This window comes from Phalangium opilio, unplaced genomic scaffold (assembly GCF_054372755.1).
Source record: "Phalangium opilio isolate 3A_F unplaced genomic scaffold, DU_Popi_V2 ptg000032l_1, whole genome shotgun sequence".
NCBI classification, from domain to species: domain Eukaryota; kingdom Metazoa; phylum Arthropoda; class Arachnida; order Opiliones; family Phalangiidae; genus Phalangium; species Phalangium opilio.
Window position 1 is genome coordinate 11,595,577 of NW_028324159.1, and position 25,281 is coordinate 11,620,857.

The 25,281-nt window shown below is 39.6% G+C and overlaps 18 non-coding genes across 18 annotated transcripts; 1 reads left to right on the top strand and 17 right to left on the bottom strand.

Moving 5' to 3' along the window:
- The first annotated feature begins 259 nt into the window (after positions 1-259).
- On the top strand, positions 260-332 carry TRNAM-CAU (transfer RNA methionine (anticodon CAU)). The gene has a single exon. It is a non-coding gene; the product is annotated as a tRNA-Met (tRNA).
- Positions 333-12,311: 11,979 nt separating this feature from the next.
- Positions 12,312-12,384, bottom strand: TRNAI-AAU (transfer RNA isoleucine (anticodon AAU)). Its single transcript has one exon. It is a non-coding gene; the product is annotated as a tRNA-Ile (tRNA).
- A 744-nt stretch (positions 12,385-13,128) lies between these two features.
- TRNAM-CAU (transfer RNA methionine (anticodon CAU)) lies at positions 13,129-13,201 on the bottom strand. Its single transcript has one exon. It is a non-coding gene; the product is annotated as a tRNA-Met (tRNA).
- A 336-nt stretch (positions 13,202-13,537) lies between these two features.
- TRNAM-CAU (transfer RNA methionine (anticodon CAU)) lies at positions 13,538-13,610 on the bottom strand. Its single transcript has one exon. It is a non-coding gene; the product is annotated as a tRNA-Met (tRNA).
- Positions 13,611-14,085: 475 nt separating this feature from the next.
- On the bottom strand, positions 14,086-14,158 carry TRNAM-CAU (transfer RNA methionine (anticodon CAU)). Its single transcript has one exon. It is a non-coding gene; the product is annotated as a tRNA-Met (tRNA).
- A 335-nt stretch (positions 14,159-14,493) lies between these two features.
- TRNAM-CAU (transfer RNA methionine (anticodon CAU)) lies at positions 14,494-14,566 on the bottom strand. Its single transcript has one exon. It is a non-coding gene; the product is annotated as a tRNA-Met (tRNA).
- A 196-nt stretch (positions 14,567-14,762) lies between these two features.
- On the bottom strand, positions 14,763-14,835 carry TRNAM-CAU (transfer RNA methionine (anticodon CAU)). Its single transcript has one exon. It is a non-coding gene; the product is annotated as a tRNA-Met (tRNA).
- Positions 14,836-15,440: 605 nt separating this feature from the next.
- On the bottom strand, positions 15,441-15,513 carry TRNAM-CAU (transfer RNA methionine (anticodon CAU)). The gene has a single exon. It is a non-coding gene; the product is annotated as a tRNA-Met (tRNA).
- A 475-nt stretch (positions 15,514-15,988) lies between these two features.
- On the bottom strand, positions 15,989-16,061 carry TRNAM-CAU (transfer RNA methionine (anticodon CAU)). Its single transcript has one exon. It is a non-coding gene; the product is annotated as a tRNA-Met (tRNA).
- A 335-nt stretch (positions 16,062-16,396) lies between these two features.
- Positions 16,397-16,469, bottom strand: TRNAM-CAU (transfer RNA methionine (anticodon CAU)). Its single transcript has one exon. It is a non-coding gene; the product is annotated as a tRNA-Met (tRNA).
- A 196-nt stretch (positions 16,470-16,665) lies between these two features.
- Positions 16,666-16,738, bottom strand: TRNAM-CAU (transfer RNA methionine (anticodon CAU)). Its single transcript has one exon. It is a non-coding gene; the product is annotated as a tRNA-Met (tRNA).
- A 336-nt stretch (positions 16,739-17,074) lies between these two features.
- TRNAM-CAU (transfer RNA methionine (anticodon CAU)) lies at positions 17,075-17,147 on the bottom strand. Its single transcript has one exon. It is a non-coding gene; the product is annotated as a tRNA-Met (tRNA).
- Positions 17,148-17,622: 475 nt separating this feature from the next.
- Positions 17,623-17,695, bottom strand: TRNAM-CAU (transfer RNA methionine (anticodon CAU)). The gene has a single exon. It is a non-coding gene; the product is annotated as a tRNA-Met (tRNA).
- Positions 17,696-17,891: 196 nt separating this feature from the next.
- Positions 17,892-17,964, bottom strand: TRNAM-CAU (transfer RNA methionine (anticodon CAU)). Its single transcript has one exon. It is a non-coding gene; the product is annotated as a tRNA-Met (tRNA).
- Positions 17,965-18,300: 336 nt separating this feature from the next.
- TRNAM-CAU (transfer RNA methionine (anticodon CAU)) lies at positions 18,301-18,373 on the bottom strand. Its single transcript has one exon. It is a non-coding gene; the product is annotated as a tRNA-Met (tRNA).
- Positions 18,374-18,988: 615 nt separating this feature from the next.
- Positions 18,989-19,061, bottom strand: TRNAM-CAU (transfer RNA methionine (anticodon CAU)). Its single transcript has one exon. It is a non-coding gene; the product is annotated as a tRNA-Met (tRNA).
- A 346-nt stretch (positions 19,062-19,407) lies between these two features.
- On the bottom strand, positions 19,408-19,480 carry TRNAI-AAU (transfer RNA isoleucine (anticodon AAU)). Its single transcript has one exon. It is a non-coding gene; the product is annotated as a tRNA-Ile (tRNA).
- Positions 19,481-19,676: 196 nt separating this feature from the next.
- Positions 19,677-19,749, bottom strand: TRNAM-CAU (transfer RNA methionine (anticodon CAU)). The gene has a single exon. It is a non-coding gene; the product is annotated as a tRNA-Met (tRNA).
- Between the last annotated feature and the right edge of the window lie 5,532 nt (positions 19,750-25,281).

Genomic DNA, 25,281 nt, shown 5'->3' on the forward strand with positions numbered 1-25,281 from the left:
AGCGCAGTAGTTCTCATAATCTGAAGGTCGTGAGTTCGATCCTCACTCGGCGCAAGATTTTGGCGCTGATTTTCGTTAATATAATACTTGATTGATAAAGAAATGAAATGATTAATAACAGCCTCAAGAGCGCAGTATGTAGCGCGTCAGTCTCATAATGTGAAGGTCGTGAGTTCGATCCTCACTCGGGGCATGAATTTGGCGCTGATTTTCGTAAATAGAATACTTGATTGATAAAGAGATGAAGTGATTAATAACAGCCTCGATAGCGCAATAGGTAGCGCTTCAGTCTCATAATGTGAAGGTCGTGAGTTCGATCCTCACTCGGGGCATGACTTTGGCGCTGATTTTCGTAAATAGAATACTTGATTGATAAGAGGTGACGTGTTATTCTAACAGCCTCGATAGCGCAGTAGGTAGCCCGTTAGTCTCATAATCTGAAGGTCGTGAGTTCGATCCTCACTGTTGGAACTGAACTGAACTGAACAGTTATCTTCGCTATAATCACATGATAGAGATAAAGAACCTTTGCACCTAAGCCGAGTTTAGGATAAGACTTAATTAGTGATAATGCAACTCACTCCCTCGATCGGATGTGCCTCGCGTGTTCACGCTAGTATTATAGTAGGACGTATTCAACTATTAGTAGTTATACCGAAATGGAGAACGATGAATAATTTAACTTAAACTGAATAGTAATAAACTAATATGGTTTTATATAATCCGGCGTCATTACCTCAATATTAATCTAACATGGTAGCAGAGCGTGGTTCGCAGTATTTAACGGTATTCAACAAGTATTTAACGTGATTAATGGTAATGACGCGGTAATAAACAGTTTACGCGGACGGAGTCAACGTATATAGCCGAGGCTTAGCGACGAACGGGGCAGTCAAAATCAGTGCGGTAATCCGGTACAACGTGGAAGTTAGGGTTAGAAAACCCAGACCAAGTGTGTCAACTAATCGAGGAATGGAACTGTCTTGGACAAGTTAAAACATGCTCACAACAAGCAACCCAGGAAGAGCGACTTAAGAAACAAGAAGCCATACAACAGAGGACAAGAACAGTACAAACAACGGCGGTGAGTTACACATAACAAGAAGAAACCTAAGACTGAACAGTACGCGATAATAATTATAATTTAAGTATAATAGTAATGGTGATCTAAGTATGAACTGATGAACATTTAATGGAACATTTTAACCATAATTTAATTATAATAATAAGACCATTAGCTTGTAAACAGAAATAAGCCAATCATAAAACCATTTGAGAAATTAAGGAGTACTAGGGAAGTTAAAAAAGAAGGGAGTTAATAAGCATTTAAAGATTATTATTAGAGTATTATATGACATGATAAGCTGGCAAATTAAGTAAAGTAAAGTAGAGAATATTTATAATTACAATGGCCGATTACGTAGAGACTAACAACGCAGGCAATGCTCTATCATTTCGAAAATTAAATGATTGCAATTATGAGACCTGGAAGCGCGATATGCAAATGGCATTATTAGACTATGGTTTATGGGGATTCCTGGATGGAAAAGAAAAAGAACCAGATGCATCAGCTTCAGAAGACGCGAAAACAGCATATCTTAGAAGATCGCAGAAAGCGTTATCAAAATTATCATTAGCGTGTGATGACCCCCACAAGAGTATTATAGAGAAGTGCGATACAGCAAAGGAAGCGTGGGATATTTTAGCAGGAATATATGAACCCAAATCAAAAGCGCGTATGGTAGACTTACGATCAGAATTTATAAGCTGTCGATATAAGGGTGGCTCAATGGCAACACACTTAGCAAGTTTAATAGTGATAGCAGATAATTTGAAAGCAGCGGGTTTACAAATATCGGACAAGGAAATAGCCTTCCAAATGTTACATAAACTACCAGAAGCCTATAGGCAAATCAAGACTTTAGCGTATCATTGGCCTGATAAAGATTTTACTCCGAAGAACGTGAAACAGTTGCTAATATCAGAATATGATAGGCAAAGGAGAGAAGATTGTGAAGATGATTATGAACAAGCCGGTTATTCATCTCACTTGCAACATAGAAGTAGAGTTAGGACCCCGATTAACTTTAATCAGCCTAGGCCCAATAGAAAAGGTCATTATGCAAGAGATTGTTGGTCAAATAAAACAAATAAACAGAAAAATAAGCAGTCAAGCGACAATGAAAGTAGACGAGCTCATTTCGCATCAGCCTTACTAGCGATAAAGGATAAGGAAGCCTGGATATTTGACACAGGAGCTTCGCATCATTTTTGCCATAAGAGGGAATGGTTCTCAAACTATAAACCAATAGAATCATCAGTATAAATAGCTGAAGGTGGAGCTAAAGCTGTAGGCATAGGAAATGTCGCATTATCAATTAGAAATGGACAGGAAATAATTGATTTGATAGATGTCATACATGTACCAGGGTATAATAGAAATTTATTATCAGTGAGAAAATTCGATATGAATGGATACAAGACTATCGTGGAAAATGGAAAAGCAAAGGTATACGATGAGAAGAGGAAATTCTTCCTGAGCGCCAGGTTAACGGAGGAGAATTTATACGTCGCAGACGTCAAAGTACATATTGATGAACCAGAACAAGATAGTAAGCAGCACATAAGCACATTAACAAGTCAAACGCATGATATAATGAGATGGCACCAACGATTAGGGCACCCTAACGAAAGAAAATTGAAGGAATTACACGACAAGCATTTAGTCGAAGGCATACCTAAATTGGATGGGGAGTTAGGCGTTTGTCAACCTTGCCGATTATCTAAAGCTGCGAAATATCCGTCTCGAACAAGTGAGAAAATTAAAACCACACAACCATTAGAGATAATACATAGTGATGTATGGGGACCCTCACCTATAACGTCAAGATGTGGTGGCAGATATTTTATTTCGTTTATCGATGACTATACAAGAAGAGCTACGATTTATATTATGCAAACGAAAGATCAAGCGTACGACAAATTTCAAGAGTTTAAACGATTCGTAGAAAGGCAAACAGGCAAGGACATCAAGGTCTTACGAACGGACAATGGCTTAGAATACTGTAATAGGCAATTTGAGAATAATAGTAAGAAATTGGGAATAAAACTCGAAATAACCAATACATACACTCCAGAAATGAATGGCATCGCGGAAAGATTCAATAAGACAATAACAGAAGGCATTCGTACGATGTTAGAAGATGCAAAATTACCTTTGAAATTATGGGGCGAAGCTGCAATGGCGTTTACATACCTGTACAATAGATTACCTCATGACAAACTTAAAAATCAAGTTCCTTTAGAACGATGGATGGGAAAGAAACCTAGTGTACGACACCTTAAACGATATGGATGTACGGCATTTGCATTGATACCCAAACCAAGAAGAAACAAACTACAAAACAGATCAAGAATTGGTGTTTTAATTGGGTATGCAATCAAAACTAAAGGATATAGAATATGGTTTCCAGATCAAGACAAGATAATTGAACTGAAACATGTATCATTTGACGAAGATAAATTGGGGATACAGGAAGTTAACGCGAAGGTTGAAATACTAGAACACTATGATGAAGAGTGTTTGGAACCAGCAAAGACCAAGAAAACAGTACGATTTGCTGATGAAGCCGAAGAAACATCTGATGATGAATTCGAGGACAGTATGGAACAATCTGTAGAAGACAATATGGAAGAAACTAGCCATGAATCTGATGATGATGAAGAAAGGGTCACATTCCGAAGACCCACACGTACCAACAAAGAACACGTGAAGCCAAAGGAGAAAGACGACATGGTCACATTTCATTTCCCAGACCATAAAGATAACATGGAACCTCAGAAGAAAGAAGATAGATTCCCAGATAAAGAAGAAGATTTAGAATTACCAAGAGGATGGCGAAGAAAAGAAGCACCGAGAACATCTGGGCCAAGAATAGATGTCTACTACATCACGGATGAAGAGGAAAGGTTGAGATCATTTAATGAAGTGAAAGCTTGTTTACGCCAAAGAGGGATCCAGCATGACATGAGTAAATTTTCATTTAAGCCTAAGGCAAAACAGCAGGCAAGATATGCCAGAGATATGTTAGGAAATTTTGAATTCCATTGTATGACGATTCCAAAGACGTATGAAGAAGCCATAGAGAGTGAAGACAAAGATAAATGGGAAGACGCCATGGATATGGAATTACAAACAATTGCAAAACGAAACGTATATGATCTAGTGAAGAAACCAGAAAACCAACATATTATTGGAACGAAATGGGTTTACGCCTTGAAACAGAATGCAAACTTGCGAAACTATACGGCATAAAGCGCGACTAGTAGCCCAAGGATTTTCACAAGAATTTGGATCAGATTATACTACGACGTATGCGCCAGTTATCAATTTTGCACTTGTAAGAATTTGCGTAATCATATTTATCCTATGTTTGGGATGGACTCATACACAACTAGATGTAAAGAATGCATACTTATATGGCGATTTAAAAGAAGATATATACTTAAGGCAACCAAAGGGTTTTGTTCAATCTGGAAAAGAACAGTATGTTTGGAAATTAAACAAGGCGTTATACGGGTTAAAACAAAGCGGTAGGCAGTGGTATGAACAGTTAGACAAAACATTACATGATTTGAACTTTAAGAAGTTACAAGGTTGTAATTGTATTTACCATTATGAAGATAAGGGGATACTACTATCATAATAATTGCTAAAAATAACCAAGTAATGAAGGAAATAACGACAAGACTTGAATCCGAATTCGAAATAAACAACCTTGGACCATTGCACTATTTTCTTGGGATAGAATTGGAATTTCACACGAATGGCACAGCATATATACATCAAAAGGAATATATTGCTAAAATAAAAGAAGCATGGGATATGGAACTAACCAGAATCTATGAAATACCGGTACCAGTTGGCGTTGTATTCTCAAAACGACAATGTCCACCTGATGGGCAAAGAGTAGATTTTCCATACCGACAACTAATAGGAATATTGCTATACATAGCACAACGTACAAGACCAGATATAATGCATGCGGTAATTAGCTTATCAAGATACTCGGAAAATCCAGCCAAAATACATTTATTTATTTGGACTAGATACGTACAGGCAAGCCGTAGGCTTTTGGGGTACGGACGGAATGGTTGTAACATTAGTAAACAGATAGCGGAATTAAATGAACAAAGTGCTTATAAGTAAATTGATGAGAGATTTTAACATGAGAATTGTAAAAAACATTAACATTAAGAAATAAATGAACAAAGTGCTTACAGGAAATTAACTAATGATTTTAACATGAGAAAAAAAAAGTAAACAAGTATTAAGATTTAAAAGAACAGTGCTTATAGGGAATTAATTTATGATTTTAACGTGAGAATATTAAAATAAAGAATTGGAAGTAAATTAACAAAGTACTTATAGGTAATTAATTATTAAGTTTAACATGGAATAATAAACGAATATTAGGAATTAAGTGAACCTATTGCTTATAGGTAATTAAATAATGTAGGAATTTTTGATTTGGACATGAGAGTAGTAAACAAAGTTAAGATTTAAACTAAAAGTGCTTGTAGGTAATTGATGAATGAAGGAATTTCCAGGACTAGAGGAGAGGAGTGACAGGTGGATTATATTACAAGTGGAAATGTTGGGAGAGGGCAGCGCGGAACTTAGACCTTAAGGTGATAGAGATTATAGACTCCGGGAGTGCGTTCCAATCAGAGATGACCGAGCTTGTGAAGTGATGTTGACGGACTGAGGTCAACACTCTAGGTTTTAGGATTTTGAGGGAGTGACCCCTGGTAGAAGATATAGGTGCCGGTTGGAAGAATGTATCGATATCCAACGCGAGCTTATTGTTAAAAAAATCGTGTAATAGGCAGAGATTATTAATTAAATGTCGCGTGGGTACCGGGTCGATTTGGAGTTTTGATAACCTTATATGGGCAAGGAGCTTCTCAAATTTATTGGTTAATTTAGTGAATTTGTTTTGGGCTTTTTGCAAGGAGGAAATGCTGGAAGAGGACGACGGTGTCCATATGGGGGAGGCGTAGTCAAGAATTGGTAATGCTAGGGCGTTGTAAATAGTTTTAATGAATTTTTGAGACCGATTGTTGAAATTACGACGAATTAGCCCTGAAAGGGAGTGAATACGTTTACAGATTTTGTTAGTTTGAGAGGTAAATTTTAGGTTTGGTTCTATGGTGACACCCAAATCAGATTCGGATAGGGTGCCTCTTATGGGCTTACCGTAGAGAAGGTAGGTATGATGCGGGTTAGAAGAACCCAGGTGGAGTACAGCACATTTGTCCACATTGAAGCGAAGGCCATGATTAGTGGCCCAGGCTTCAACAGAGTCCAAATCCGCTTGGAGGTTGGCAAAGTCTAGACCAGATTTAATGCGATAAGAGAGTTTAGTGTCGTCTGCGAAAAGCAGAACGAGCGCGAATTTCACAACAGATGGAAGTGAGTTAATAAGGACATTAAAGAGAAGGGGACCTAAGACCGAACCCTGAGGGACACCTTGCTCGATAGAAGCCCAAGTAGAATGGTGGCCCTGGAAGATTACCCTTTTTTTGCGATTGGATAAGTAATTAGTCAACCTTAATAGAGCAGTGCCAGTAATTCCCGCTTTGAATAAGGCCTCAAGTAGTTTATAGTGGGGAATGCTATCAAATGCTTTGGCTAGATCTAGGTATATGACATCGACGCTAAAGCCATCGTCGAGCCATTTGGTCCAATGGTGTGTAGCTACGAGTAGGTTAGTCACGCATGAGTGTTTGTGGAGAAAGCCATGTTGGGCTTGGGAGAAGAAAGTATTCTTGTCGAGAAAAGCTAATAATTGGTTATAGACTAAAATTTCAGCGATTTTTGGTACCTGATTGAGGGAGCTAATTGGACGATAAATAGAGACTTCAGTCTTGGAACCTTTTTTGAATATAGGCGTAATATTCGCCTCCTTCCAATGGGCAGGTAGAATACCGGAAGAGAAGGAAGCGGATATTATACTGTGAAGTGGGTGACTTAATTGGACGGCAAAATGTCGTAATAATAGAGGGTGGATACCGTCAGTACCAGGAGATTTATCGGTTTTGAGAGTTGATAGAATTTTAAGCAGGGCAAGGGGAGAACATTCGAAATTGGCTAGGCCTTTAGGGCAGGCTGAATCAGGGGGTTGGTGGAAGGGTTGGGCAGTTGGAGCAGCTACCGTGGAGGCAAAGTAAGCATTTAGTACTTCAGCATTTTCAAGATTAGTTGTGGTGAAGGTTCCAGATTGTGACTGCAATTGAAGTATGGGAAATCTACATTTTCTGAATTTGTTAACATAGGCATAGAAGGCTTTGGGGTTGGTGGCAATTTGAGATGTGAGGATAGATTCTTGCCTGCGCGTAATGTTGCGGATATGGTTCGTGTAGGCATTGCGGGCTTTGCGGTAGTTAGAGAGATGGGTGGCAATTGTGAGGACTGAAGCATGTTGAGATTTGGAAGTTTTAAGTTTACGCCAGAGGGTTGTCATTAAGTTACGCGACCGAATGGTACGAGGGCAGAATTTAGGTTTGAGTGAGGCGCGAAATGGTACAAAGGCTGCGATGCTAGACGCCATGATTGAGTGGAACGCATTCCAGGTAGAATCGAGGCTATCACAATTGAGGAGATAATCCCAATTGATGGTTGCTAGGAAGGCATGGATGGAGTCCTTATCACAACGAAAAAAGTTTCATATTGGGCGTTTGAGGTAGTTAGAATTAGATAGGTTGGTAGAAAATAGTATGATATTATGATCACTATGGCCGAGAGGAGGGAGGGCAGAGGGACTAAAGACAAAATTAGTGTCAGAACTGAAGATTAGGTCTAAGGTACTGTCATCCGAGGAAATTCCTCCATTACGAGTTCTAAAATTGATTATCTGTGTGAGATCACATTGGTTAACAGTTTCAAGGAAGCACCTAGTTTGTGGAGAAGCACCCGGATGGTGAGAGTTAGTCGTCCAATCGATTTTGGGGTAGTTAAAATCGCCAAGAATAACGAGAATGAGTTTGCGTGTCTCACTGTAATGAGTTAGTTGCGTTAAGTAAATCAGTAATGGGTTATGATTGTCGTAGGACGGAGAACGATAAATAACACTAATGACAAATGTTGCATGGGGAAGTGTCACAAGGACAGTTAAAATGTCTAGACCAATATAAATAGCACCGGTTGGAGTGTAGTTAAAGTCAGAATGGTCCAATTGACGCGATGGGTATTTATCGAGTAAGTAAAGCGCGACACCCCCGCCCGAGGAGTAGGAGCGGTCACAGCGGTATGTATTGTAGCGTTGAATAAAGTACTCGCTAGGAGAGTGATCGGGTGCCCACCAGGTTTCAGTGACGGCGACTAGAACCGGGTTGTGTTGGAGGACCAACGAGCGGAACTCCGAGAATTTAGCGGAACCACACAAGCTCCGAGCATTAGTGAGTAGTCCACTAGAATGTTTGTGTAGAGGACGTGTAGTCAACTGAGGTGAGGTAATCACTGGTAAGGAGGAGGTAAGACAGCGTAGGTATGTTGCGGGGGAAGGTGTGAAGGGTGGAGTAGTAGCGACTAGGGCGGTTGACGCAGAACGATTAATTGAGGTGTCTTCCAAATGTGGTTGAATGAGTAAAGGTGGGGAGCGAGACTTTAAAAGTGTTTTTGGTTGGCATTACGCGATTGTAGGAGGGATAAAAGGTTGTCTGGTTGTTCTGACGAGGAAACCCGGGAGGGTCGGCTAAGGGCGCAAGGGATGATCTTTGGCAAATCGCACCTTGGCGAATAACTAGGTCATTACGACCTTGGTCGCGAAGGAGACGAATCTGGTGAAGCAACTCTTTATGTTTGGAACGCTGCACTGGGGTCTGTCGACAGCATAAGTAAAGGGTAGGCCGTAGTTGGGGTCGGCCTTAAGGCCGTGTAAGCGACTGATAAAATTTTGGCGGGCCAACATAGTGGGGAATTTAAAGATGATGGGACGCGGTGGGGTTTCTTCACTGGGGGTTCTGGGAGCACCTAGGCGGTAAAATGTTACAGTGTTGAAATCGGATAGTGTATCGAGGAGTAAGGTTTTACAAGTAGAATAGTCATCCTCCTCGGAACCTTCAGGAACCCTAAAAAGCAAAGCATTGCGTTTTCGGTGCTCGAAGTTAAAATTCTGCACGTGGTTATGAGTCAAATTGCTTTCATTAGCCGATAAGTTCGTGAGGGGAGGGGTTCTGCTCCGACGCTGATTGTCCAACGTATAGGGAGTCTCGTTGAAGGACGATTGGTTACGGTGTTGGTTAGAAGTAGTAGAGTCGAGTGGGCTGACTTGATGATAGGTAGTAGAAGCAGGGTTTGCACTAGCAACGGTAGGAGTAATAGTCAGGTTGTGGTCAGCAGGAATATTTGAAATGATGTTAGGCGGACTCTGAGGTGTAATAGAAGCAGAAACGCAGGAATTAAGACGAAGGATTTCATCACTTTGGTTTTCAAGTTGCTTGGAGAGGATGGCATGTAAATCTTTAAGAGCATCAATTTCTTCTGAGATTTGTTTGAGTGGTTCAGCCGTATCATTTATGAACTCACGTAATTGTGATTGCACCTGAGTTATATTTGTTTCTAATTCAGTTAAGTCGCGGTGGGGGAGGCTCGTAACTGCGGAAAGTCGCTTAAAAGACGTTCTGAGAAGTCCTTGTAGCGAGTCATAATATCTGGAGAAGTGGAAGTGGTTTTCATTTGGCGTAAGTCTTCCGAGAGCATGTTAATAGATTGTTTCAGTAGCGGTATCGCGGAGGCAAGTGGGTCAAGCTGTTGTTTGACGGCGGTGAGATCTTGGGAGAAGGTAGCCACTGTACGTAGCATAGAGGGTCCATATAAAAGGCAGTTAGGGCAGAAGAAGACCAGGTGGTCACATGGATTCGAACTGTGATACTCATAGAGTGTGTCAGAAATGTTCACACAGGAGATGTGGACCCAAGACGTACAAGCTTCGCATTGGAAGGATTTGTGAGTTTCGTCGACAGTTTGCGTACAAGTCGGGCAAACAGCAATGGAAGTAGTCGAGGGGTGCGTCGAATTTGAGCGAGGTTGAGAGTTGTTTGTAGTGGTGGAGGTGGAGGATCGAGTAGAAATCGTCATGGGGGGCACTGACCGACCCTTCAGACGGCCCCGCGGTTTATTGGTGGTCTCTTGAGGTATGAGAGACTGACTAGGCAGAGTTTCTGATGGAATGTTTGATAAATCACAGAGGATATCACAGTCCGTGCTTATTTTAGTGGAAAAGGCACAGGGCGGGAGGGTACTTGGTAAATCACAGTTTTGAGTAGGACAAGGTATTTCACTTGTGGCATTGCTAGAGTTCGGATGGGACTCAAGTTCACTAAGTTCACTAACTGGTATTGTAGCAATGACATCTTGTGCGTTAGTGGTAGTGTTAAGCAGGAAGTGAGAACGGTTATCAACTGTCGGAGACAGTAATTTAACGCGGGCTTTAAGTGCTTGAATTTGAGAGAGATCATCTGGTGAAAGCCGATGCACAGGCGGTGTACGAAACATGGCGCCGTTGGGTAAGGAATGGAACCTTATTATTGTTCAAAATTAACACATTGAGCCAAGGCTTAGCGTTGACGTATTAAAAAACCAGCCTACTTTACACCTTAAGTCTATTAAACGAGCTATAAAAACACTGAAAACGACTTCTTAAACACTTATACACCACATTAAATACGTAAAACTAAAATAAACTACGCTAAATTAAATTTGTATCAACGTTGGGACCTTCGACAAATCCAACGCGTTCTTTTTTTTTTTTTTTTTTTTGCGATTATCTAACAAGAGTATTGAAATATGTATTTCATACTAATGCTTATGGATTGAATTATAACGCATTAAGCTATTTAACGGTCGACGCTTATACCGACGCATCCTATGGGATGGATTTAGATGATGGTAAATCAACCACAGGGTTCATACTAAATGTTGGCAATAATCCAGTTCAATGGAGAACTGTTAAACAAGATATAGTCGCATTATCAAGCACCGAAGCTGAATATATTGCATTAGCAGAGACAACGAAAGAAGTAATTTGGATATCAAGAATCATAAACGAATTAGTAGATATTTTTAGATTACAAAGTAATGAATTAAAGCCAACCATATATTGTGATAATCAGGCAACCATAGCTTTATCTAAAAATAGTATAGAGAATAATAGAACGAAACATATAGATATCCGATATCATTTTATAAGAGATTGTATTAATAAAGGTCTTGTTAATGTTGAATTCATAAGAACAAATGATAATATTGCTGATATGTTTACCAAGGCAATACCAACTAGAAAATTTAAAGAATTTTGCAACACACTAAGGTTGCAGTATTAACAAACCAAAGTGATACTATAAATAGAAAATGTGATAAATAATTAATAGATTAATGTGATAATAAGACTAACGTGATATATAAATGGTAATAATAGACTAAAGTGCTATAATGTGACAAAAGAACATAACAATGTATTAATGAAGTAATATAATAATGTATATAAAAAAAATCAGAAACAAAACAAAGATGTATAAAGCATAATAGCTCAGACAACGAGAAAAAGAGGGGAGCATGTTGGAACTGAACTGAACTGAACAGTTATCTTCGCTATAATCACATGATAGAGATAAAGAACCTTTGCACCTAACCCGAGTTTAGGATTAGACTGAATTAGTGATAATGCATTACTCTCTCACTCTCTCTCTCGATCGGTTCTCAACCAGTGAGTCTCCCTCAGGATGTGCCTCTCGTGTGTAACGCTAGGTAGACCTAGTATTGTAGTAGGACGTATTCAACTATTTGTAATTATAACCAGTATGTAATAACAGTAAGAATGCTTTCCTGAAATGAAGAACTATGACTAGCTTAACTTAAACTGAATAATAATAAACTAATATGGTTTTATATAATCCGGCGTCATTACTTGAATATTAATTTAACATTATCAATCAAGTATTCTATTAACGAAAATCAGCGCCAAAATCTTGCGCCGAGTGGGGATCAAAATCACGACCTTCAGATTATGAGACTGACGCGCTACCTACTGCGCTATCAAGGCTCTCAGAATAACACGTCACCTCTATATCAATCAAGTATTCTATTTACGAAAATCAGCGCCAAACTCATGCCCCGAGTGAGGATCGAAAACACGACCTTCAGATTATGAGACTGACGGGCTACCTATTGCGCTATCGAGGCTGTCAGAATATCACGTCACATCTTTATCAATCAAGTATTCTATTAACGAAAATCAGCGCCAAAATCTTGCGCCGAGTGAGGATCGAACTCACGACCTTCAGATTATTAGAGTGACGGGCTACCTACTGCGCTATCGAGGCTGTCAGAATGCCACGTCACCTCTTTATCAATCAAGTATTCTATTAACGAAAATCAGCGCCAAATTCATGCCCCGAGTGAGGATCGAACACACGACCTTCAGACTATGAGAACTACTGCGCTATCGAGGCTGTTATTAAAACATTTCACATCTTTATCAACCAAGTATTCTTTTAACGAAAATAGGCGCCAAACTCATGCCCCGAGTGAGGATCGATCTCACGACCTTCAGATTATGAGACTGACGGGCTACCTACTGCGCTATAGAGGCTGTTAGAATAACACGTCACCTCTTTATCAATCAAGTATTCTATTTACGAAAATCAGCGCCAAAGTCAGGCCCCGAGTGAGGATCGAACTCACGACCTTCACATTATGAGACTGACGCGCTACCTACTGCGCTCTCGAGGCTGTTATTAATCATTTCATCTCTTTATCAATCAAGTATTCTATTAACGAAAATCAGCGCCAAAATCTTGCGCCGAGAGGGGATCGAAATCACGACCTTCAGATTATGAGACTGACGGGCTACCTACTGCGCTATCGAGGCTGTCAGAATGCCACGTCACCTCTTTATCAATCAAGTATTCTATTAACGAAAATCAGCGCCAAATTCATGCCCCGAGTGAGGATCGAACACACGACCTTCAGACTATGAGAACTTCTGCGCTATCGAGGCTGTTATTAAAACATTTCACATCTTTATCAACCAAGTATTCTTTTAACGACAATAGGCGCCAAACTCATGCCCCGAGTGAGGATCGAACTCACGACCTTCAGATTATGAGACTGACGGGCTACCTACTGCGCTATAGAGGCTGTAAGAATAACACGTCACCTCTTTATCAATCAAGTATTCTATTTACGAAAATCAGCGCCAAATTCATGCCCCGAGTGAGGATCGAACACACGACCTTCAGACTATGAGAACTATTGCGCCATCGAGGCTTTTATTAAAACATTTCACATCTTTATCAATCAAGTATTCTTTTAACGAAAATCAGCACCAAACTCATACCCCGAGTGAGGATCGAACTCACGACCTTCAGATTATGAGACTTACGGGCTACCTACTGCGCTATCGAGGCTGTTAGAATAACACGTCACCTCTTTATCAATCAAGTATTCTATTTACGAAAATCAGCGCCAAAGTCTTGCCCCGAGTGAGAATCGAACTCACGACCTTCACATTATGAGACTGACGCGCTACCTACTGCGCTCTCGAGGCTGTTATTAATCATTTCATCTCTTTATCAATCAAGTATTCTATTAACGAAAATCAGCGCCAAACTCTTGCGCCGAGAGGGGATCGAAATCACGACCTTCAGATTATGAGACTGACGGGCTACCTACTGCGCTATCGAGGCTGTCAGAATGACACGTCACCTCTTTATCAATCAAGTATTCTATTAACGAAAATCAGCGCCAAAATCATAACTCAAGTGAGGATCGAACTCACAACCTTCAAATTATGAGACTGACGCGCTACCTACTGCGCTATCGAGGCTCTCAGAATAACACGTCACCTCTATATAGATCAAGTATTCTATTTACGAAAATCAGCGCCAAATTCATGCCCCGAGTGAGGATCGATTACACAACCTTCAGATTATGAGAACTACTGCGCTATCGAGGCTGTTATTTAAACATTTCACATCTTTATCAATCAAGCATTCTTTTAACGAAAATCAGCACCAAACTCATGCCCCGAGTGAGGATCGAACTCACGACCTTCACATTATGAGACTGACGCGCTACCTACTGCGCTATCGAGGCTGTTATTAACCACTTTATCTCTTTATCAATCAAGTATTCTATTAACGAAAATCAGCGCCAAAATAATAACTCGAGTGAGGATCGAACTCACAACCTTCAGATAATGAGACTGACGCGCTACCTACTGCGCTATCAAGGCTCTCAGAATAACACGTCACCTCTATATCAATCAAGTATTCTATTTACGAAAATCAGCGCCAAACTCATGCCCCGAGTGAGGATCGAAAACACGACCTTCAGACTATGAGAACTGCTGCGCTATCGAGGCTGTTATTAAAACATTTCACATCTTTATCAACCAAGTATTCTTTTAACGAAAATAGGCGCCAAACTCATGCCCCGAGTGAGGATCGAACTCACGACCTTCAGATTATGAGACTGACGGGCTACCTACTGCGCTATAGAGGCTGTAAGAATAACACGTCACCTCTTTATCAATCAAGTATTCTATTTACTAAAATCAGCGCCAAATTCATGCCCCGAGTGAGGATCGAACACACGACCTTCAGACTATGAGAACTACTGCGCTATCGAGGCTGTTATTAAAACAATTCACATCTTTATCAACCAAGTATTCTTTTAACGAAAATAGGCGCCAAACTCATGCCCCGAGTGAGGATCGAACTCACGACCTTCAGATTATGAGACTGACGGGCTACCTACTGCGCTATAGAGGCTGTTAGAATAACACGTCACCTCTTTATCAATCAAGTATTCTATTTACGAAAATCAGTGCCAAAATCATAACTCAAGTGAGGATCGAACTCACGACCTTCACATTATGAGACTGACGCGCTACCTACTGCGCTATCGAGGCTCTCAGAATAACACGTCACCTCTTTATCAATCAAGTATTCTATTTACGAAAATCAGCGCCAAATTCATGCCCCGAGTGAGGATCGAACACACGACCTTCAGACTATGAGAACTATTGCGCCATCGAGGCTTTTATTAAAACATTTCACATCTTTATCAATCAAGTATTCTTTTAACGAAAATCAGCACCAAACTCATACCCCGAGTGAGGATCGAACACACGACCTTCAGACTATGAGAACTATTGCGCCATCGAGGCTTTTATTAAAACATTTCACATCTTTATCAATCAAGTATTCTTTTAACGAAAATCAGCACCAAACTCATACCCCGAGTGAGGATCGAACTCACGACCTTCAGATTATGAGACTTACGGGCTACCTACTGCGCTATCGAGGCTGTTAGAATAACACGTCACCTCTTTATCAATCAAGTATTCTATTTACGAAAATCAGCGCCAAAGTCTTGCCCCGAGTGAGAATCGAACTCACGACCTTCACATTATGAGACTGACGCGCTACCTACTGCGCTCTCGAGGCTGTTATTAATCATTTCATCTCTTTATCAATCAAGTATTCTATTAACGAAAATCAGCGCCAAACTCTTGCGCCGAGAGGGGATCGAAATCACGACCTTCAGATTATGAGACTGACGGGCTACCTACTGCGCTATCGAGGCTGTCAGAATGACACGTCACCTCTTTATCAATCAAGTATTCTATTAACGAAAATCAGCGCCAAAATCATAACTCAAGTGAGGATCGAACTCACAACCTTCAAATTATGAGACTGACGCGCTACCTACTGCGCTATCGAGGCTCTCAGAATAACACGTCACCTCTATATAGATCAAGTATTCTATTTACGAAAATCAGCGCCAAATTCATGCCCCGAGTGAGGATCGATTACACAACCTTCAGATTATGAGAACTACTGCGCTATCGAGGCTGTTATTTAAACATTTCACATCTTTATCAATCAAGCATTCTTTTAACGAAAATCAGCACCAAACTCATGCCCCGAGTGAGGATCGAACTCACGACCTTCACATTATGAGACTGACGCGCTACCTACTGCGCTATCGAGGCTGTTATTAACCACTTTATCTCTTTATCAATCAAGTATTCTATTAACGAAAATCAGCGCCAAAATAATAACTCGAGTGAGGATCGAACTCACAACCTTCAGATAATGAGACTGACGCGCTACCTACTGCGCTATCAAGGCTCTCAGAATAACACGTCACCTCTATATCAATCAAGTATTCTATTTACGAAAATCAGCGCCAAACTCATGCCCCGAGTGAGGATCGAAAACACGACCTTCAGACTATGAGAACTGCTGCGCTATCGAGGCTGTTATTAAAACATTTCACATCTTTATCAACCAAGTATTCTTTTAACGAAAATAGGCGCCAAACTCATGCCCCGAGTGAGGATCGAACTCACGACCTTCAGATTATGAGACTGACGGGCTACCTACTGCGCTATAGAGGCTGTAAGAATAACACGTCACCTCTTTATCAATCAAGTATTCTATTTACTAAAATCAGCGCCAAATTCATGCCCCGAGTGAGGATCGAACACACGACCTTCAGACTATGAGAACTACTGCGCTATCGAGGCTGTTATTAAAACAATTCACATCTTTATCAACCAAGTATTCTTTTAACGAAAATAGGCGCCAAACTCATGCCCCGAGTGAGGATCGAACTCACGACCTTCAGATTATGAGACTGACGGGCTACCTACTGCGCTATAGAGGCTGTTAGAATAACACGTCACCTCTTTATCAATCAAGTATTCTATTTACGAAAATCAGTGCCAAAATCATAACTCAAGTGAGGATCGAACTCACGACCTTCACATTATGAGACTGACGCGCTACCTACTGCGCTATCGAGGCTCTCAGAATAACACGTCACCTCTATATAGATCAAGTATTCTATTTACGAAAATCAGCGCCAAATTCATGCCCCGAGTGAGGATCGATTACACGACCTTCAGATTATGAGAACTATTGCGCCATCGAGGCTTTTATTAAAACATTTCACATCTTTATCAATCAAGTATTCTTTTAACGAAAATCAGCACCAAACTCATGCCCCGAGTGAGGATCGAACTCACGACCTTCAGATTATGAGACTTACGGGCTACCTACTGCGCTATCGAGGCTGTTAGAATAACACGTCACCTCTTTATCAATCAAGTATTCTATTTACGAAAATCAGCGCCAAAGTCAGGCCCCGAGTGAGGATCGAACTCACGACCTTCACATTATGAGACTGACGCGCTACCTACTGCGCTCTCGAGGCTGTTATTAATCATTTCATCTCTTTATCAATCAAGTATTCTATTAACGAAAATCAGCGCCAAAATCTTGCGCCGAGAGGGGATCGAAATCACGACCTTCAGATTATGAGACTGACGGGCTACCTACTGCGCTATCGAGGCTGTCAGAATGCCACGTCACCTCTTTATCAATCAAGTATTCTATTAACGAAAATCAGCGCCAAATTCATGCCCCGAGTGAGGATCGAACACACGACCTTCAGACTATGAGAACTTCTGCGCTATCGAGGCTGTTATTAAAACATTTCACATCTTTATCAACCAAGTATTCTTTTAACGAAAATAGGCGCCAAACTCATGCCCCGAGTGAGGATCGAACTCACGACCTTCAGATTATGAGACTGACGGGCTACCTACTGCGCTATAGAGGCTGTAAGAATAACACGTCACCTCTTTATCAATCAAGTATTCTATTTACTAAAATCAGCGCCAAATTCATGCCCCGAGTGAGGATCGAACACACGACCTTCAGACTATGAGAACTACTGCGCTATCGAGGCTGTTATTAAAACATTTCACATCTTTATCAACCAAGTATTCTTTTAACGAAAATAGGCGCCAAACTCATGCCCCGAGTGAGGATCGAACTCACGACCTTCAGATTATGAGACTGACGGGCTACCTACTGCGCTATAGAGGCTGTTAGAATAACACGTCACCTCTTTATCAATCAAGTATTCTATTTACGAAAATCAGTGCCAAAATCATAACTCAAGTGAGAATCGAACTCACGACCTTCACATTATGAGACTGACGCGCTACCTACTGCGCTATCGAGGCTCTCAGAATAACACGTCACCTCTATATAGATCAAGTATTCTATTTACGAAAATCAGCGCCAAATTCATGCCCCGAGTGAGGATCGATTACACGACCTTCAGATTATGAGAACTATTGCGCCATCGAGGCTTTTATTAAAACATTTCACATCTTTATCAATCAAGTATTCTTTTAACGAAAATCAGCACCAAACTCATGCCCCGAGTGAGGATCGAACTCACGACCTTCAGATTATGAGACTTACGGGCTACCTACTGCGCTATCGAGGCTGTTAGAAGAACACGTCACCTCTTTATCAATCAAGTATTCTATTTACGAAAATCAGCGCCAAAGTCTTGCCCCGAGTGAGAATCGAACTCACGACCTTCACATTATGAGACTGTCGCGCTACCTACTGCGCTCTCGAGGCTGTTATTAATCATTTCATCTCTTTATCAATCAAGTATTCTATTAACGAAAATCAGCGCCAAACTCTTGCGCCGAGAGGGGATCGAAATCACGACCTTCAGATTATGAGACTGACGGGCTACCTACTGCGCTATCGAGGCTGTCAGAATGACACGTCACCTCTTTATCAATCAAGTATTCTATTAACGAAAATCAGCGCCAAAATCATAACTCAAGTGAGGATCGAACTCACAACCTTCAAATTATGAGACTGACGCGCTACCTACTGCGCTATCGAGGCTCTCAGAATAACACGTCACCTCTATATAGGTCAAGTATTCTATTTACGAAAATCAGCGCCAAATTCATTCCCCGAGTGAGGATCGATTACACAACCTGCAGATTATGAGAACTACTGCGCTATCGAGGCTGTTATTTAAACATTTCACATCTTTATCAATCAAGCATTCTTTTAACGAAAATCAGCACCAAACTCATGCCCCGAGTGAGGATCGAACTCACGACCTTCACATTATGAGACTGACGCGCTACCTACTGCGCTATCGAGGCTGTTATTAACCACTTCATCTCTTTATCAATCAAGTATTCTATTAACGAAAATCAGCGCCAAAATAATAACTCGAGTGAGGATCGAACTCACAACCTTCAGATAATGAGACTGACGCGCTACCTACTGCGCTATCAAGGCTCTCAGAATAACACGTCACCTCTATATCAATCAAGTATTCTATTTACGAAAATCAGCGCCAAACTCATGCCCCGAGTGAGGATCGAAAACACGACCTTCAGATTATGAGACTGACGGGCTACCTATTGCGCTATCGAGGCTGTCAGAATATCACGTCACATCTTTATCAATCAAGTATTCTATTAACGAAAATCAGCGCCAAAATCTTGCGCCGAGTGAGGATCGAACTCACGACCTTCAGATTATTAGAGTGACGGGCTACCTACTGCGCTATCGAGGCTATCAGAATGCCACGTCACCTCTTTATCAATCAAGTATTCTATTAACGATAATCAGCGCCAAATTCATGCCCCGAGTGAGGATCGAACACACGACCTTCAGACTATGAGAACTACTGCGCTATCGAGGCTGTTATTAAAACATTTCACATCTTTATCAACCAAGTATTCTTTTAACGAAAATAGGCGCCAAACTCATGCCCCGAGTGAGGATCGAACTCACGACCTTCAGATTATGAGACTGACGGGCTACCTACTGCGCTATAGAGGCTGTTAGAATAACACGTCACCTCTTTATCAATCAAGTATTCTATTTACGAAAATCAGTGCCAAAATCATAACTCAAGTGAGGATCGAACTCACGACCTTCACATTATGAGACTGACGCGCTACCTACTGCGCTATCGAGGCTCTCAGAATAACACGTCACTTCTATATTAATAAAAACTGTCATTGTAGACAAAGACCGGAAAGTATAAATGATAAGTTTAGAGAATTAACTGCCTGAAGTACAGATACTCAATTTTTCACTTTTGAAGACATGACTATAAAACATAAACGTTTTTTTTTTTAAATTCTTGTCTTACTATTTTTCACCAAAATTTAATTTTCCCAAAATAGTTTTCAAAAATATTTACCCAAGTATTTTGTTCTCAATATTAGTTCAAACAAAATTGTCATCTAGAAGAATTTTTTGGAATACTAGCTTGATACTAGGTTTTACTTTCGACTAACATTTGCTATTAGGATATTCAAATACTTGGATATCTTAACAGATTTCTCTTGAAGAGTTTAAATTTTTATATTTTAAAATTGGAAATATTGCGAAGCGGAAAACATATGCCTTTTCAATGTAATTTAAATTTTAGTGTTGAAAAGACCTGTAGTTTGATCCTGATCTTTGAGAGCTATACAGCACGTTACTATTTAATACTTCGATAGCTTTACAATTGAAGAATACGTTTCGTAAAGTTTTCATACCGTTTTTATTTTGTCGCCATCTATGATGGAGAAAAAATATTACGGAGACATAAAAGACATAAAAACGGAAGATTAGCTCCGCCTTCGTCGTCGTCGTCAGCTCCGCCTTCGTCGTCGTCGTCAGCTCCGCCTTCGTCGTCGTCTCGCCTTCGCTCTCTTTAAACTACTCCAGAGCAATGAGATAGAATATATATATGAAACCTAGAGTCACAACGTGAGATCTCGAGATCGACGTTTCGCAATACACCTTTTATCGAGCATGAATCTTTATCAAATACGGGTGGCGCCACCCTAAGAACTTTTTTTATTAACGTCTGCTGCTATAATCTGTGTAACAAGCTGTCAAGATAGTTTTTAAACGTGTTAAATAAAATACGCATACGCGAGTATTTGAATTGTAACTCTATCTATCTCATAGAGATCTAACTCATTGCTCCAGAGCCGCATTGTAGCCGTAACAGGCTGAGAAATAAGGATTTTTTTGCTGAGCGCGTGATCGAGTTGGCTTCGTTTGATTTTTGCACATAACGACTTCTAAAGCCTTCCGTTAACGGTAATCAAACTTAATTTTCAGTGATTTAAACTATTTTTCGTGTTATCGCCGTCTTTTGGTTTTATCTACTGGCAGCGTTTTGCCATAGGTCTTGGAAAAGCTCGTATTGTTTGTTCCTCGGGACTCATGACGGGGCTTTTCTATAACTGTGTTTGAAACCTTACCAAAAATACCTCCACTCTCATGTTTTCGCTGTTATTTTTTGAATTTCGGTAATTAAACGTGCGGTCTCGACATTTTTTGTTGCTCACTGCATTCCGCTAACGGTGTTTAATTTTTTAATTCGGTTTCATCGTTATTTTTAATTCGGTTTCATCGTTATTTGGCTCATTTTCGCCGAAAGTGACGCTGTAACGCCGACGGGGATATTGCCTAGTCCTTGTCTCAGACCGTCCTAAAAAGTTTAAAATTCATTATGCCGTCTGCTAAACACTATGATCTCATTTAAATTGTGCGGAAACGTGTTTTAAACTAATATGGGTCATTCCAAGGACACGTGTCTTTTGTGTGACCTCTTTATGTTCGGCTCCCTGTCATTGTAGCCGTAACAGGCTGAGAAATAAGGATTTTTTGGGGTTTGTTGTATCTCGGCTTTTGTTGAGGAGATATTCTTTATACGATTTCAATATTAATTAGCAATGTTACTGTATATAAGTAAGGCATTAATTATACAGTGCCTAAATATAGTTTTTGTAATAATTATCCTTTGCTATTAAATCAATATGGAGTTCATTATACATTGCTAAAATACATTAGAAAGCGCGACAAAATTGTAAGGGTTTACTTGTAACCTCTTGTTATTTTATAAGCTCTCAACGATTTTCTGTCCATTTTATTCTCTTTATAGGGCCAAATTCTCTAGCTTATTGTAAATCTTTGATAGAAAATAAATATAAACACGTACTATTTTTAAAATGATGCGCATGTTTCTTGTTAAAATATTTAACAGAAGTAATTTTTGTGAGAAAAGTAAGATAAGACTTTTTTAATCATGTCTTCAAATTGAAAATTTGAATATCTGTAATTGAAAATGTGAATATCTGTCACTTCAGGCAGTTAAATATCTACATTTATCTTTTACAATTTCCGGTCTTTGTCTACAATGACAGTTTTTATTAATTCATTTAGCAGTTTTTTTCTATAGTTAATCGCGCCTCTAGCGGTAGAGACTGGAGAATTAAAAATTCACTTTAGTATTTTTTTGGGACGGCGAACGGGCATGAATTGCATATAGGAGTCGATGGTCATAGAGATCCGAGATTAAGTAACTCTTGAATGGAATGCGCAAGTCAATAACGAGAAAAAATACGGTGAAATGAACTATTTTAACCTAAGATGATACCTTTTTGTTTTTTACCGCGATGATATTGCTGTTAAGGCTACATGAAATAGTGAGCCTAAGTTAATTAATACATTGAGACGTTGACGAAGGTCTCTCATGGAAGGTTAAGTAATTTTTGGAAAAGGTTCCTTAATGTAAAGCGCTAAAAGGAGCTTATCCATGTATTATTTAACTATGAACCTAAATGCACTAATAAAATTCTATTCGAAATCTCATATTTCTATAAGGATAGAGATACACTTACGTGTAGTCAATATTTTCCAAGATTTTTCGAGGAATATTTTGGTTGAAAAACATATGGGCGAATGTAGGCTCGTAGGTTTTCTTTCCCACATAAATTCGTCTGTGTTGATCATCCAGTTGTTTCTTTAGTTGAAAAAGATGTCCTGGACCTGAGTCCCAAAACAATTGTGTTTGTTCAATAATAACACCTTTGCCATACGCCAATCGGTTTATAACACTCGGATCATTGAGGAATTGATATGTTTTCCCTCCTTTTATCCACAAAGCAGAATACGCAGAATCGTTTTTCTAATATTTAAAATACGGATCATTAATTACTTCTGCTGAGATAATGATGTCAGAAAACACCTGTCTTGTAATCAATTTCTTTTTATGCGAACGTTTCCTTATTATACCAGAGTCAATTACATCACCGGATAAAAATAAAGCGCGACATAGACCATTTTACTTTTTAATATTTCTAACTTTGCGCGTGCGGAAGCCCTCACATGAGCGGTTTCCGTATGAGCGGATTTCAAAAAAAGCGGTCCTCATAACAGCGATTCCCTAAATATCGGTTTCCCAAATTATCCGTTACAGCAATTACCGATACAGAGGTTCTCGTAAACTAGGCATACCGTAACAGCAACTACCGATACAGCGGTTCTCGTAAACTAGGCGTAACGTTACAGCGGTTCTCCGAAGAGCAGAAAAACAGGGATGCGAAAAACGATAGTTGTTTGTTATGGTTTAGGCTGGGTTATATGAGGTCAAATTGACCTAGGTTAGATATGGATAATAAGGTTACGTTAAAGTTGATTATTCGAACTCTAAAGTATTAGGTCAGGTCAGCGTAATTTATTTGAACCCCCAAAGTATTAGGTCAGGTCAGCGTAATATATTTGAGCCCCAATAGTATTAAGTCAGGTCAGGTTACGTTACGGCAGGTTTGGTTACGCTTTGTTACGTGAGGTCAGACCTAGTTTCGTTACGTTAGGTCAGGTCAGCGTATGGTTAATTATTTCAACCCCAATAATATTATGTTAGGTTTGGTTAATTATATGAACACCAATAATATTAGAACAGGTTAGGTTAGGTTAGGTTACGTTAGGTCTGGTCAGCCTAAAGATACTTATTTAAACCCTTGTAGTATTAGGCCAGGGTACGTTTGTTTTAAATTCCATTCTTTTCAGACGGTTCTTGGTGAGACTTTAGATCAAAGCACTTATGCTATTTACAACAAGAACTTGAGCCGTATCCAAATCTACACAAGATTTTACGCTAAACTTAATGCTATATCCTTGTTTTTTATTGCTTAATTCTCTTACAAATCCTAGGTGTTACATATATTATAGGATATTCCTACAAGACATTCTTTTACCGTTATTTCATTTTCGTCAAATCTCGTTTTTAACGAGTCAATCCTTTAAGATACTTGGAGGTTCAAAATTAACACTTCTATTTCCCAAAATAGCAGCCGCTATTTCTAAAACAGCAGTTTTGAACAACACTTATGTTTTTTGTTTTTAATTGCGGCTGCTATTTCGAGAACTGCTCTTTCTGGGAACTGCTGATACGTGGTACACCCGCGCGTGCTTTAGAAGAAATTCATGGAATTAACCAAGGCTTAAAGAAGAACCTTTGGGCTATCCCTAGCTGATTAAGCACCATAAATGTTTTCAACTTAAGTTGTTTAAAATTCTGCTTTCTTTAGAAGCTCCTTGCCCATCGCTTCACATATTTCCAGTTGAAAAGTTTTGAACTGCTCTGCCTCGCATCAAGTAAAAATAATAAGCCTCACTTTAATCGTTTCTTTTTAAAGTGTTTGATTGAGATCAGAAAAGTTTTGTAACTTTAAACGGTTTTGAAACTTATTTTATTTAATCTTTGATGCAAATTGGAGATTCAAAATGATAACAAAAGTTTCAGCTTCATCCCTTGGTCTTGTTTGAGTTTTATGACTGAACTTACGCTCATTAACATGAGAATTTTACTTCTCGATTGCAAGGATGCGAAAACGTTAGACATTGAAATGAAATCTTCAATGGTATCAATTTTTGATGAATGACCAGTCAAAAGTGTGCCAGTCAAATTGCCCGACCATGCCCAGGTCAGTATCATCGTCCCAAAAATCCAAACTGAAGGCAGAAATCTCTTCACTCCACGTTTTTGCAAAGATGTTACCGCTAAATTTCATTGAATATATATCAAGGGTGGGCTTACTACAAAGGAATTAAGTGCTATCTCGAACAAAATGCCTTGACCAAATGGATCGACAGAAATTGTGGTCTCTATATAAAACCTTTGGTAACTGACACTTGTTTAATCATTTGTTCATATTAATTTGGTTCGGCATATTTTTGTTTTGCTAAAGTGATATCGAGAGATTTGGCTCATCATCGTGGGGATATTGTCCCATCAAGGGGTGGTTTTGTCTCAGAACCGATTGCATTTTGTATGGGGGGGGGGAGTTCGCCAGACATGCTAATCATACGTATACGTGGTGACGTCTATTTTCAAATCTTCCCAGCTATACTGTTAGCTAAGAAGAATATCTGATTGTAAGGCCACACCTAGTCATTTTATGTAAGTTTCTATCTTTGAGTGAGAATTTTTAAAGGGATAGAATCAATCTTTTGACTACTAATGAAAAGCTTTCATTTTTTTAAATCAGATAGAACCTAAAATTACGTTTTCAAAAATAT